We start from the raw sequence: 14,588 nt of genomic DNA on the forward strand, positions 1-14,588 counted from the left end.
AGAAAATAAGTAACAGGAGTTAGGGCACTGCTGTGGTTGTACCTGACCATGTGGTTTAGAAGTTGCTGGAACTGACTTGTGGGATGTGTTTGAAAAAATGTGAAGAAGCAGGATGGAGAAGCCCTAGAATGCTATGAGCAGAGCCTGGTGGGTTATTCTGGTTGGAGCTCAGAGGACCAGAATGCTGATAGGAATGTTGACAGTAGAGGCCAGGCTCAGGAGGTTTCACTTGCTAAAAATGATTCTGTTGGGAAGTGTCACATTATGGCAAAAATTTTGTCTACTTTTGCCTTGAGATTTAATAGTGTATTGAGATTTAGGATAGTCATCTAATTGACATGAAGAAGAAATTTCAAGGCAACCCAGTGTTCAGGCTGTGGTACGAGTAGTGGAAGCTTCTTTTGTTCATATTTTTTAATTAGTACATATGTGCAGTATATAATACTTTACATTCCTTGTGTGGAGTTGGTACATATATGCAGCACATCTTAATTCCCTTTTTCATCCTTTTCTGTCCCCTTCATGCCTTTCATCTTTTGATGTGTCCTCATTTGAGAAAGATTTATGTCCCTACTTCTTATTATCTATTTTTTACTTTGCTCTTATTTGTGATTTGAGTTTCTCATATAAGAGAAGCCATGTGATATTTAATCTTGTGTGTCTGATTATCTGATTTATTTCACTTATTTTAGTCAGATTTATAGTGAGAATTGGGAACAAATAGTAGAGTAGAGTAATTTGAAAAATTTAAATTTTGGGCCAAAAGGAACCATGTGAAAAGTTGGAGCCAAAGGCAGTGTGGTTGCTGAACAGATTAGTGCCATTAAGTCAAAACTAATACTTTGTATAAGGACAATAAGAGATACTGTCAGGTTATCTCAGAATTCAGCAGGAATCCACCCTGGGTGCAAAATGTCAATCGTTCACTTGAGAAGGGAGTCCCTGAGACCTTTGTTCAAGAAGGGTTTCCTAGGGAATTGGCTTTCCAGGAATAATTTCTTTGTCCTCAGTCATCTAGGCACACAGAGACTTCTGCAGCCATGGTCCAAGGGTACCTGGCTGTTGCTTTTGCAGACAGCAAATGCTGGTGTTATCCATAGGATGCTTGTTTTACCAGCATACAGAATAAAGAGTTGTGAGTTCCAGGAGGCGTCTACCCAGATAGCAAAGGAAGGCCTGGGTGGCCAGGCATACCCTTCTATAATGAAGCTTCTGCTTTGGGTTCAGCCAACCATGGATTGAATTCCTTGAAACCATAAGCCAAATTAAACTTCTTTAAATTGTGTCTCAGTGATGGGAAAGCTGACTAATACAACTAATTTTTCCTAAGTAAGAAACTTCCTGCTGGAAGATTTTCTACAATGTTTATTGTAAGAACCTCATCAGAGTGCTATAGATAGAAAAAAAATACAGGGGCCATCTATAACTGGGACTGTTTGGAATTTTTAACTTTAAGACTTGTCCAGACTTGAGCCTCCCGGAATTAATCTTCTGGGGAAAAATGGGCAAATTGAAAACGAAAATGCTAAAAATGGAACAAAAGTAATGCCCTAACTGCAGTTACTGATTTTCTCTGTTCTGACATGAAAAAGATACTATGATTCAAGACTGTTTTTTCCTCATTGTAGCAAGACAGTCAGAATTGATACTAACTGATGCAAACATAGTATCATTTTTATGATTGATAGTTTTTCAGGCTCGAGAGAAAGTTAGTGCTATTTGGAGTTATATCATGGAATCATACCCTTCTTTATACTTGTATAATCTAGCGATAACTTTTAGTCTTCATCTTCAGTCTAATCATCCTGAAGTCTTTCGTAAGTATGCATTATACTTCTAGGAAAAAAGAATTACACATTTATTTAAATTCTGTAAGATTTGGCCAGAATTAGGTAGTATGTATAAAATCTCTTTTTAAAACTTGGAACGTAACACATAGAAATTTCTTAAATGTATTTAACATAAATTAACACGTTCCCACCAGCTTGAATCACCAGTGGTATACACATGACTCTCCCATCGGGCAGCTTGTACCAAGGCTGGTACAAATGGATCTAATCACTTTTATTGATCTTTTTACTAATAAAGTTAATAAAAATTGCCCAATGGGACAGTCATGCATGTACCACCAGTGAATCGATCTGTCCAGCAGTGGGACACATGAATTACTGCCCCACTGTGAATGTGTTAATCCCTTTCTCCACTTTAGGAGTATTGCTTACTTTTTGTTGCTGTTGTTGTTGTTCCATTGCATATAAATTGAGATAGTTTTAGCTCATAATGGACATGATAGTTATTAAATCCTCTCTTCATATGAGGATTCCATAGAGGAACAGAATTTGTGATTGGCTTTGGAGGACAGGTGATCCATGATATATACATTTTAAGAGATTTCCTACTTTAATATCTACAGATGTTTCACAGTGAAATCTCATCAGAAAGCTGATATTTTCCTCTTTTTTCATATTTAATCTAGGCTGTGTCTGTTAAACATCATTATAACACTTTGGGAGCTAGAATGTGCTTTTGCTTAGATTGAATAGCAGTAAATAAATGTCAATACTCAGAATATAGTAATTATTAATCTGGGAGGGAATGTAGTTCTTTCAGAGGACTTAGAGCTAGTTATGTGTAGGAGTCATGTTTTAGCCTCATTGCTCTTACTGACCCCCTTCCATAGGTTTTCCTGAAGTATATTTTGTATATTAAAACATAGTTGGGATATTTGGGTATGATGTGAATGTATACCTCCAAGTTTCTGGGCTGGAAATTTGGTCCCCATATAATGGTATTGAGATGTGATGGATCTTTAAGAGATGGGGCCTTGTCAAAGGTGAGCAGGTCATAGGGCACCACTCTTGGAGAGGTTTGTACAGTTCTCTCGTGACTGAGATGGTTCTGAGAGACTCATTTGTTATGAAGTGTGGCCACTTCATATGCTTGACTCCCTTCTGTAGTCAGCTGTTTACCTCTACTTCTCTGTCATGTGACACAGCCACTGGGGCAGGATGGGGTTGATGCTCATCAGATGCCAGTGCTGTGGTGTTCAGATATCCAGCCACAGAATCATGGGTCAAATAGACCTCTTCTCTTACACATTACACAGTCAGACATTTTGTTATAGCAATAAAAAATGGACTAAGACAATATTTTGATCTGTATGAAGAGTGTTATACACCATGATTTTTTTTCTTTTTGGTACCGGGGGTCAAACTTGGGTCCTTGTACTTGCGCAGCAGGTGGCGAAACCACTGAGCTAAATCCCCAGCCCTATACACCATGATTTTTGAATGTAAAGACAAAGTTAAGAGCAGTTCTCAGACAGACTATCCATTATTGTGTTACGTTGCCAAATGTACATATAATCTGTTCTAAAAAGAATGTCATTCCTTTTGAAGTTGGTTGCATAGTGGAGTCCTTTCTACAAATATACTTTATAGTTAAAAATGATATACTTTGTTTGAAAATGTGTGGTATCTAGAATGATTATGCATAGAGATCCCATCAGTGTTCCTAAGTATGAGCTGGTATTCTGAAGATTTCATATGCCCTGTTAATGAGGTATCTAGCCAGCACTTTCACAGAGTTTTAATGTAATGACTCCTTGTCATTTTGGTGTGGAAAATGCTTTTGGTAATTTGACAAATTTACAAATGGTCCTTAGTAATGCTGTCATACTTGTACAGTCACCACTGTGTTGGAGATTTTTGAAATCATTGCCTCTATTCACACTCATTATCATGCCTGAAATTTTCCAATGTCCATGGAATTTTCCAGGCTAGCTCTTATGTTTCCAAGGAACAGAGACTCAAAGTTTTCCAAGAAAGACATATTTTATCAGAAAAACAGAATTGGTTGGGAACTAGTAAGTTAAGACCTGAGTTATTTCTAGAGTTTGCAATTCTTTATGTGAATAATCTGTTTTTTTACTTGCCATCTGCTTAATTTATGATTTTTATCTACCCCTAACTTGATCCTTAGTTTCTATATGTCTCTAGCTGAAGAAGATTGGTGAAATTCTTTCCTTATGTTGTAGTACAAATTCCTTGCAGATGCAGCATGATTTACTAGACTTTGTCAGCCAACTCATCTAGATTATAAATCACTAACTAACAACAAGCTGCTTGAGGATAGGTCCTCAGCAACAGACCACTTAGAACCTTTGGAACAGGGGTGGAGAAGGAATGGCAAGAAATAAGAAGGGCAAACACTTTCTTTTTTCCCCAAATGTTTTTATTGGTGCGTATTGGCTATCAGATCAATGGGTTTCATTTGGGCAGATTTTTTCCATGTACATTATACACTTTAATCGTCCCCTTATTACCCTCTTGCCATACATTCTCTTGTAATTTCCCATTTTTGGGGCTTCAGTGTGTAATGTTTGGTCATATTTATGAACCCTGTTCTTGGCTCTTGGCACCCCCTTGTCTTTTTCCTTCTGCCCTTCCTTCTGTTCCTCTTTGTTTTCTTGTCACATTTTTTAGATTACACATATTAGGGAGAACATTTGATATGTGTCTTTTTTTTTTTTTGGTACCGGGGATCGAACTCAGGACCTTGCACTTGCGAGGCAGCCGCCAGAACCACTGAGCTAAGTCCCTGGCCCCAATATGTGTCTTTGTTAGTCTGGCTTATTTTGCTCAACATAATGATCTCCAGATCCCTGCCTTTTTCTGCAAATGGCAAATTTTGAATTTTGCTATCATTACTATTAAACTTTATGAATTTAGTTATTTAATTTACTCTGTGCTATTGTAGCTGATTTCTTTTGCTAGTGGTGGTACAGTTGTTACTTCTGGTAGATCTTTGTTAAATGTCAATATTGGCTTTGTCATTGTGCCTCTATTGTTATTGCTGATTTCCTTTTTTCCAAGATCAGAAGAGATTGGGTGCTTTCAGGGTGGTATGACTAGATTGGTGATTTGTCATAGTTTTTTCTTGGTGCTAAGGAATCTTAAGAAGTTGTTTTAGAATAGATGATTACTTATTAGAGAAGAATTGCTGCAATCCCAGAATCACTGGTTACCTTCCCAGTGTCCTCGGGCAGTTGTGAGCTATAACAACTAAATGCTTCCTCCTCAGTCTTCAGCTGTCTGTGCTATAAAGTTCATCTTGATTCAGAGATGACATCCTAGCTGTCCTCTGGTGAGAGAGTGGCATGAGGGGCTTACTCCATTCTCTGTAAGGAAGGCCTTCATTTTCATATGTGTATGAATTTTTATGATAGAACATATTCTTAAGTGTGTATTATATACATTTGGTAAATTGATCCAAAGATACTATGGCTTATGTCTAGATATCAACCCAAAGCCTCATGTGATCATAGGTGGGGCTTTGGAGAGTGACTGGATCACGGGAGTGTGATGCTGGATTAGTCCACTGATCAGTTTAGCATAGTTCTGGGTTGGGATGATGGATTTACTGAAGAGGGGAGACCTGGGCGTGGGTGGCACTAACCATTAGGCTTGTAACTGAGATGGAATAAAAAGGGAAAGAAGAATGAAGTCTTGCTACTTTCTGCCTGCCATTGCATTCACTGTTCTCTGCCATGCCACCCTGCCTTGGAGTCAGTTTACTGTGGACTGAAACCTTTACAAACTGAGCCAAAATAAATCTTTTCTCCTTTAACATCTGGGTGTTGGATATTGTGTCTCAGTGATGAGACAATAACTAAGACTGAAGACAAATAGTGGGTATTTAATTTTATGTTCATCCAGCTTTCATGGTGATCACGGTGATCACCAAATATCACCAGTATGGTATGTGACATCCTTTGTATTTTCCTTCCTGTTTGCATCCCCACTTCTGATTATATTCCATTCTTTCCTATTATTGTCCTTAATTTTGTGTTATTAAATTCATTGCCTTGTTATTATTTTACCACATATGCAGGTGTTTCTAAAATTGTTTAGTGTTGGTGTTCTTAATGAATAGAATCATACTAGTGTTATTTTTTGTTACTTTTTGCACAATGATTTTGTTAGTAATTTCAATTGTGTATATTTACAATTCATTACTTTTGATTGCATTAATATACTGGGGAATGTTTCTTCACTGAATTCTTTTTACTTTTTGGCTAATATGAAACATCTTTTCAACACTTATATCAGTTTGCTCTCGTTATGCAAATAGTGTGTAACAAAACCATCCAGGAAGACAGTTGCTTAATGAAAACTAGTTTATGCTCAGGCTTCTGTGAGTTAGCTGGGGCTTTGCTGATTAGAATGGATTTGACTAGGCAGCTCTGCCTTATACTACAGATCTGGACAGTTCTGATCCATGTTGTGTCATCTTTCTTTGATAAGGAGACTGTTAAAGCATGTTCTTTTGGAGATGGCACAGGTGCAAGAAGGGGGAAATCATGCAAGGCTTCTAAAAGGCTAGGTTGCAACTGGTGCACTGTCATTTCTGCCTCATTCTATTGGTTAAGGTAAATTACACAACCAAGCTCAACATCAACAGATTTTACTGCTCAGTGTAGAGAAATGTAAAATTACATGGCACAGGGTATGCATATGGGGAAGTATTTGGAGTTGGGTTCCCTAATGACATTTACTATAGTTTACCCTCTTAGCCACAGCTCTTCGCATCCCTCTCATACTTAAGTATGTTCAAGAAAATATAGGATCCCTTAAATTTTCATGTAGTCATATCATTGTGCTCAAGGCCTACAATGCCATGATTCATATGAGATCCTAGATCCTAATGTAGCATCTTTTTGTGTGGAGACTTTTAAACTAAAATGAAGAATACAATCATGGAACTTGAAAGAATTACAATGAATGCTTCTCTTCAAATGGGGCAAAGATGGGAGGCAAATACTAACCACTGACCCATAAAAATGTTAAATTCTGCTGAACAATGTTGTCAAGTTTTCTTACCCTGATCAGTTTCTTAATTAAATTCTGGTTCTGTTCCCTGAGCTTGGACAGCAGGGCTCTGGATTTCACGGTTATTCTCAGGTTTTTTGTAGTTTGAAAATCTTTGCTAGGTAGATGGGGGTGAGTTTTATTTTTGAAGTTGTGAATGGATTCTCTGCATTGTTTTTAAGTTCTGTGTGCAAACTGGGCCATTTTTAGCTATTCTAATTCATACGGTACCTTCACATACACATCTCAGAAGCCAGTTCATGCTTTAACATGCTCCCTGGTAGCCATTTTCTCCCAGTTCATGTATTTATTGGATAAATTATCTATCTTCCAACATACTGCAGATCCTTCCATACTTATGCCACTGCAAGGAGTGATGAAAGATAGGGTGAATGCTTAAATTAAAGAACTTATTACAGTAAAAGATGCATTGCCACTACTCCCCCACTCAAATACTCTACCTTACTTTGAACAAACACTTGTATCCCATCATTCTTGCCACTTTCTAAAGCAGTTCTCTTTCATGTGGGCGAATGGGTTCATCCTCCATCATGACAATGTTCTCTGTCACACATCATTTCGTGTATGGAAATTTCTGCCAATAAAAACATTATGCTGTGTCTTCATCCATGTTATTCCCCAGATCTGGCTCTTTATTACTTCTGGTCCTGCCTTAAATCAATGCCGCCGTGACAGTGCAACTAAGGACACAACAGAGGATTTCCAAACTGCTTCAGAAAGCAGCAAGTATGATGGGATGAGTGTGTTTGAAGCAAGGAGAAATGTTTTGAGTGACATTAATGGCAATGCGTCTTTTGCTGTAAGGATTTTAAAAAAATTTAAACATTCACTGTTTTTAGATTATACCTCAGATATTACAAGTGTTTCTTTTTTTTTTTTCCTCTCAATTTCTTTGCTTCCAAATCCCAGGTTCCTAAAGGAAAAGTATATTTTAAGTTTTGGTGTTGCTGTCTGTATTTTGAAGGTGCTCATTTTAGTGCCCTAGGACTGCTCTAAAAAGGTTTCAAAATGAAGTGGATTAATAAAATAAGACATTTATGGTCTTCTGTAAACTGAAAATCCAAGATCATGGTGTTGGTAGGGCTGTGTGCTCTTTCTTAGGTCTCTGGGATTGAATCTTCACTTGACTTTTCCAGCTTGTGGAATTTCCTGGTAGTCCTTCCCTTTTGGGGGCTAATGGTGCATCATTTCAACCACTTAGCTGTCTTCTGCCTGTGTGTCTCCTCTTTGCCCAAGGTTTCTCATTTTTATAAGAACTAGGGCTCATCCTAATGACGTCATTTTGACTTGATTGCCTCTGTTAAAACTGTTTCCAATGGTTTCATGTCCTGAGATACTAGATGTTAAGACCTCAGCATATGTTTTTGCTAGAATACAATTCAACCCATAATGGGTCATCACCTTATATAAGCGATTTCTAGATAATTTACATCCATATCAATTTGCTATAGCTACACAAATGTTCCATAGTAGAAACCACTCAGCTAGTGGTCTAAAACAAAAATAATGTATTTCATAGGATCTGCTGCTAGTTGTGCTTTTTCCTGCAAAGAGGATGGTTAGTTTGACAGCTTAGGCCAGTGTCTTTCTAGCCAGAGTATCATGTTTAAATAGAGACTAGGAGACACATAAGAGCCCATGTACGTACATGAGAGGACCCTTCAGTTTTTGGTTTGGAACTGCCACACTGTTGTTCTGCTTCATTCTGTTATCCAGGCAAATTGTAGACTTTACTCAAAGTCAAAGGGCAAGGAAAAAAAAACACCATTTGTAGAAGTACACAGTCATGTAGCCAGTTGACATGCATGTGTGGGCAGGGAAAATTCCATCAACCATAATGGTCCTGCTTATGTCTCCTGGGCCTCTGTGAACTATGTACCTAGAAGACATAATTAAGAGAGGAATTTGTCATATGATATGTGCACATTTAAATTTATTAGAAAAGCAAAATGTTTTCCAAAGTGGTGGTGCTATCTTATGCTTCCAAGCCTTGGGTGTAAGAGCTCCTCTTTCTTCAGATGCAACATTTGATGTGGTCCATCTTTAAATCTTTCTTAATCCAGTATATGTTAAGAAATAGCTCTTGAGTGTTTTATTTTGCATATTTCTGATTATTAGTAATGTTGTGTTTCTGATGTGTGTAGATAATTTGTGTTTTCTTTTGTGAAATTCCTTTTCCAGTTTTTAGTGTTGACTTCTTACTGATTTCTTAAAAGTCCTTTTTATAATCTAGATGCAAATTATTTGTTATTAATGGTGTAAATACTTCTTTTATTTGGGCTTTCCCCAAACTTTCTGGAGTTTTTGGATGAAGAGAATCTCTTAATTCAAATATAGTTGAGATTGTCTTTCTTGTTTAAGAAATTCTATTTTGAGGCCATAAAAAATTCTATTTTTTGCTGAATTTTCTTTATATTCTTTGAGGTACAGGGAAATTTTTACTTTTGATAGCTATAACCATTTTTACCAGCACTATTCACAGAATAATTGTTAGTGTGCAACTTACCTGTAATTTCAGCCATGTCACATGTCAGGTATTCATACACATATGAATCCTTTTCTACTATCAAGTTCTAAGAGTTTTTTATTATTAGATTATCTTAATTCTATCATATTATTAGGCTATCTTAATTGCTATAGTATTATAATATTTTATACAGTAATGATAAAATAATAAACATTACATCATATATAATTTTAATGGCAATACAACTATAACATTTAATATTTAATTAGCTCCATCTTATTAAGTGACACTTTTCAGTCAGGAAAATGTGATAATTTTGGGCCTTATTTGTTATATAAAGTTCAGGATCAATTCATCAAGTTTCATGAAAAGCATTGTTGGCAGTTTATTTGGTCTTCAATTTATTTATGGATCAATTTGGGAACTGTTACCTTTCTAAAAATAACATTTATGCCTAACAGTTATTTCTCAAGATATTTTTAAAGACCTAAATGAAATTTTAATTTTCTCCTTATAGGTCTCTTACACTTTTTTTGTTAAATTTATTATTAGGTAGTTTGTCCTTTGTTTGTTTTGATTTTATTTTGTATTTAAGGTTAACTGAGGTAATTTATATGAGATAAAAATTCATCCAAATTATTCACTGAGTATTGAAAAAGTTACACATTCTTGTAACCCTTAACTCAATCCACCTAAAGAATGTATCCATCACCCCACAAAGCTACTTTGTGCCCTGTTGAGGTTGGGTTGATTTTATACCAGAATGTCCTTGGTACCATTAATCTGTTCTTTAGTTTTCCTTTTTTAGAAGGTCGTACAAGTGAAATCAAGTGATCTTTTTGTTATGCTTGTTGCTTTAAAACATAATTTTGAGATTCATCCATGTTGTTGGATATATCTATATCTCTGTTTTATTGTAGACAAGCTGTATTTGATTAGCATTCACCTAATGATCTAGTTATTTGGGCAAATTTAATTTTTCTTTCTGTTATGGTATCTCTCATGCTTGAGAGCATAAACTGTAGAGAACAGAGAAAAGATATTTGTAAAGCTGAGGACCTACATAGTGTTTCATAGAAAACATTTTAGTCAAGAGTTGATGCTGTGGGAGCTAGATTGCAAAAGGAAAGACTTGCAGGAAAGGTTTGAAAATATATGAACCATGAACTAGAGAGAAGGTAGAAGGTACTAAACATTAGTATAAGGAGTAAGTCTGCAAGATACTGTTTGTGTAGAAAGTGGGAACCTGGTCAATAAAAGACTTGAGATGATTTCTGACTAGGTTTTAAAGCAGATTGTTACAGTTTTAATTGCTTATACTAAACTCATTTTAACTCCGGTACAATTTATATTGTATCTAATGTATCTTTTTTTTTTTTTTTTAAGAAGACATGGTCTACGAAGAATCATTGGACCACACTCATCAGTTTCCCCAATGTGTAAACACACCTCTACTGTGGTGATCTTGAGTTTTTGTTTTGTTTGGTTTTTTTTGCAACCTTACTCATCCTTCTCAACTATCTTGCCTGGTAAACTTCCCAGAATTATTTGTTCAGTAAATGAGTAAATGTTCTCTAATTTTTCCAATCATTCCTTTTCATGTTTCTTCCATAAATAATGGTCATATATTTTGAATTGCCTATGAGAATTTTTTACTAGATGTGCTACTGTTAATTTATATCTGAACCACTAGCCTGACCAATGCATTTTTTCTTTTTTACTACATCATCCAATGTGGTTAATAATGTGACCACTCCTGTTGTTACTGAAATAATTTCTGAATCTGGGCCATCTTTTCTCTGTATCTTGTGGATGATTTCAGATTCTTACAGCCTTTTGATGAGATCATTGAAAAAGCCTTGTGACTGTTCTCCTCAAGAATCTAAGCTTTATCACTTGTTTTGGATAGTGATACAAGATTTTGACTCTTTTCCTTCAGTGTTTATGTTGGTGTTAGGTACATTACTTGATACATAGCTAATTAATTCTTTGTTCCAAAAGGCTAGTAATTTGTGTCTCATGGAAGTATCTTTTTTCCTCCTCTTACTGCCAAACTTTTGATCAGTTTACTTTATTAAAGAAGAAAAGAGAGAGTAAAACATTTCACTGAAATTCTTACATTTTATAGCACTTGATAATATTTGATTATGTGGTTCAGCAGCAATGGTTGGGAACACAATTTTAAGGGTGAAATTCATATCTTCTAAATTATTTGGACATGTACATAAATCTAAGTAATGTTTAACTGACAGGTATGATCATGTTGCTTGTGAGTTCATAATGGATTTTGGTTGGGTAGGGCTGTTAAAAACTTGAATAAATTATAAGTTTATTTTTCCCACTGATAGTTATTTAAAAGACTTCTGTGAATGAAATTGTATTAAGCTCATTAAAATTTTTCTACCCAAAGAAGAAATCTTGTCCTTTGCCAGATCATTTGTACTTTTGTGTCTTATGGAATGGAGGTTTTTTATCTATATTGTTAGATTCATGCAGACTTAGTCTGACTTGGTTATCTGTTCATAAAATGATCTGATATATAATAAGACAAAGCTTCTTAGACAACTTTCTCTCATGCAATTCTAAAATGTATTGCATAATTCAAACAATGTAAATGTATGCAAAATATTTTAGGTTTGATTTTTAGATGATAAATTGAATGCAGGTGTTCATTGTTTACCTAATTGTAAGATAGTCTATTCTGTTTCTACTTGAAATATTCTGAACATAGCTTTCCAACTGCAGTGTGACAAACCTGTGCATACATGCCTTTGATTTAGTTTTACTCTAATGTATATGTGGTTCCTTGTTAGGCATACTTCCCAGGCTGCCTTGCCAACATAGTATTGTGAATTGTGTTAAAGCTGGAAGGGTATGTAATCAGGTTACTTGTAGCCATAGACCATTCCATGGTTATGATAAAACAATGGTTTCTAACTTGTCAGTGTTACAAAGCTTCTGAAAGTTGTAGAATCCCTTCCCAGGGAAATACTTGCATTATACGCAAAGTATGTTTATCAGTCCCAGTGAGTCATATTATTTTACCTCATATTAAAAACTCTGCCATGTTTTCACACATTGTTTATGGGAATATCAGTGGAAACACACCTTTATGGAAGGCAATTTGAATACTTGTCTAATTAGAATACACATACTCGTATTTCTAGGAAGAGATTTATGTGATTTAGCTCACTACTCAACCCCCCATTAAAGCTGCTAGAAAGTGACATAAACTGAAGAACAAGAATAAGAGAGGTGACACTGGCAAAAACTAGCTGGAAAGCAAGGGTATTACTAGTGACAGACTCAGAAGATATGAGAAGGCCAGATTATAAGCAAATAGTAAGGCAAGTAAAGAGTTTGGTGTAGAATTCTAACAATTCAGGATCTGGTAGCATCAACTACCTCAGGAACTGAATGGATCAGGAAGGTTTGCTGAAGGGTGACTAAGTGGCAGTCTGATCTCTAAATCACTTTCTGCACTCTGTGACCATCTTAAGAGAGGCAGGTGTGAGCAATGTGCTCTGTGTGACTGTCCTGGTGGCTTGGCTTTCTGTCCTGGCTGGTACTTGTAAGAGTTTTGTTTGGCCAATCTGGCTAGTCTAAGAAGAAAGTCTTAAACACTAACCTTAGAAGTTCCCATAAGCCTCTCAACACAGTTACATTATAGAAAGCTATTGGAGGGTTTGTTCAAGGAAAACAAGTCACTTAAGAAAGAAGATCACACAGGATACACAAATTAAAAGTCCATGATACAATAGAGGTGAAGAATTATCCCAAGCTGGTGGTATAGAGAGTTCTTGGTTGGTAGCTGTGTGACTCGCAGATAATATTGCAAAAGGTTAGAGAACTTTAAGGGTAACTTTTTTTCTTTTTAGGAAGATAAAAATAGTGGAATGCTTCATGTGTTAGAACATCTTGAAAATAGATTTGGATGAAAAGCTAGTGTTTGGTGTTGAATGACTCATAAGCGTATAGAAATCTAACCACATCAAAACAAAAGATAAGCTCTAATTCCATGGAAAACAATGAGTTATTCAAGAAAGGATTTCAATAATAAGTGATTCAGCTATGAGTAGTGTTCATATAGTCAAGGATGTAAACACTCAATATTGATTTAATCAAAATTATGATATTGAAAGAATGGGGAATGAGAAGTATGGGTATGTATTGTGGTGAGTTTGGAAAGGACAAATTTACAAATTGTAAACAAAACAGAAACACCCAGAGACAGTATGAAAGGTCTGTTATTTAAAAGTGTTGATGGTAGGTAAGTTACTGAGCTGGATGTTTCATCCTCTGTAAAGTGTTCTGCTTTGGTACCCTCATCATGGCCTCCTGGAGGATGAAGTATTTCATCCTAGTCTCTGGATTTGGCTGCCTGACTTCCTTTGGACAATGGGCTTTTACCAGATGTAACAAAGGGGGACCCTTAAAACGTGGTTGTGCTGTTAGGCTTGTCCTCTTGTGCTGCTCTTATTGCCATAAAAAAACGTACTCGGTTACTGCCTTTCAGTGCCCTGTGGCTGAAGCAGTGTTTTCAGCCACCACACAGATATGTGAGTGGAAATGAAGTCTGCTGCCACATGCCATTGAAATTTTCTACATATTTGTTACTCAGCAAAAGTTGACTGTTACACGTGAAGATAAATAGTAGAGAAGTTGGTTAAAAGAAGGAATAAGGACTGCCTTCAAGGAAGAGTGACATAAAAGAGATGGGATGAATGGCTTTTCATAACAAATCTTGTGGGGATGTTTGGTTCTTTAAACCATGTGTATGACTTCTAAGGCCAACAAGGGATGTGTTCATTATCTTTTTAGTGGAATGAGGGAAAAAGTGATGATTATTGCTAGTTATCTTTGGAATTTATCCCTGAGTTAAGGAGAGAACTCTGTTCACAATATAAACAGCTCGCTCACATGCTAGTAGGTAGCATTGTGCAGATGCCAAAAGTACAAAAAGTGTATATGTATATATAGTGCTTAAATTATATTTTGTTGATTTTTTTTCTTTTTGGCCTATGCTTTAGCTTGAACCCAGGGTCTCCACACTGATCTATATCCCCATCTCCCTTTAGTTTTTAGGGTTGTTTTAGTACATGTTTGCAGTACATAATGATTACATTCCTTGTGTGGAGTTCATACATGTATATAACACAACTTAATTCTTTTTCATTCCCTTCCCCCATTCTTTATGTTATTTTCTCACAATGAAAGACTGACTGTTTCCA

At 36.0% G+C, this 14,588-nt stretch overlaps 1 protein-coding gene across 8 annotated transcripts in view; it reads left to right on the forward strand.

Moving 5' to 3' along the window:
* Crppa (CDP-L-ribitol pyrophosphorylase A) overlaps positions 1 to 14,588 on the forward strand; it is a 310,773-nt gene that overhangs the window by 63,305 nt on the left and 232,880 nt on the right. The window lies entirely within an intron of this gene.

The sequence above is a fragment of the Heterocephalus glaber genome, unplaced genomic scaffold, assembly GCF_053883595.1.
Source record: "Heterocephalus glaber isolate CG9 unplaced genomic scaffold, H.glaber_assembly_v1.0 deba00000676, whole genome shotgun sequence".
NCBI classification, from domain to species: Eukaryota; Metazoa; Chordata; class Mammalia; order Rodentia; family Bathyergidae; genus Heterocephalus; species Heterocephalus glaber.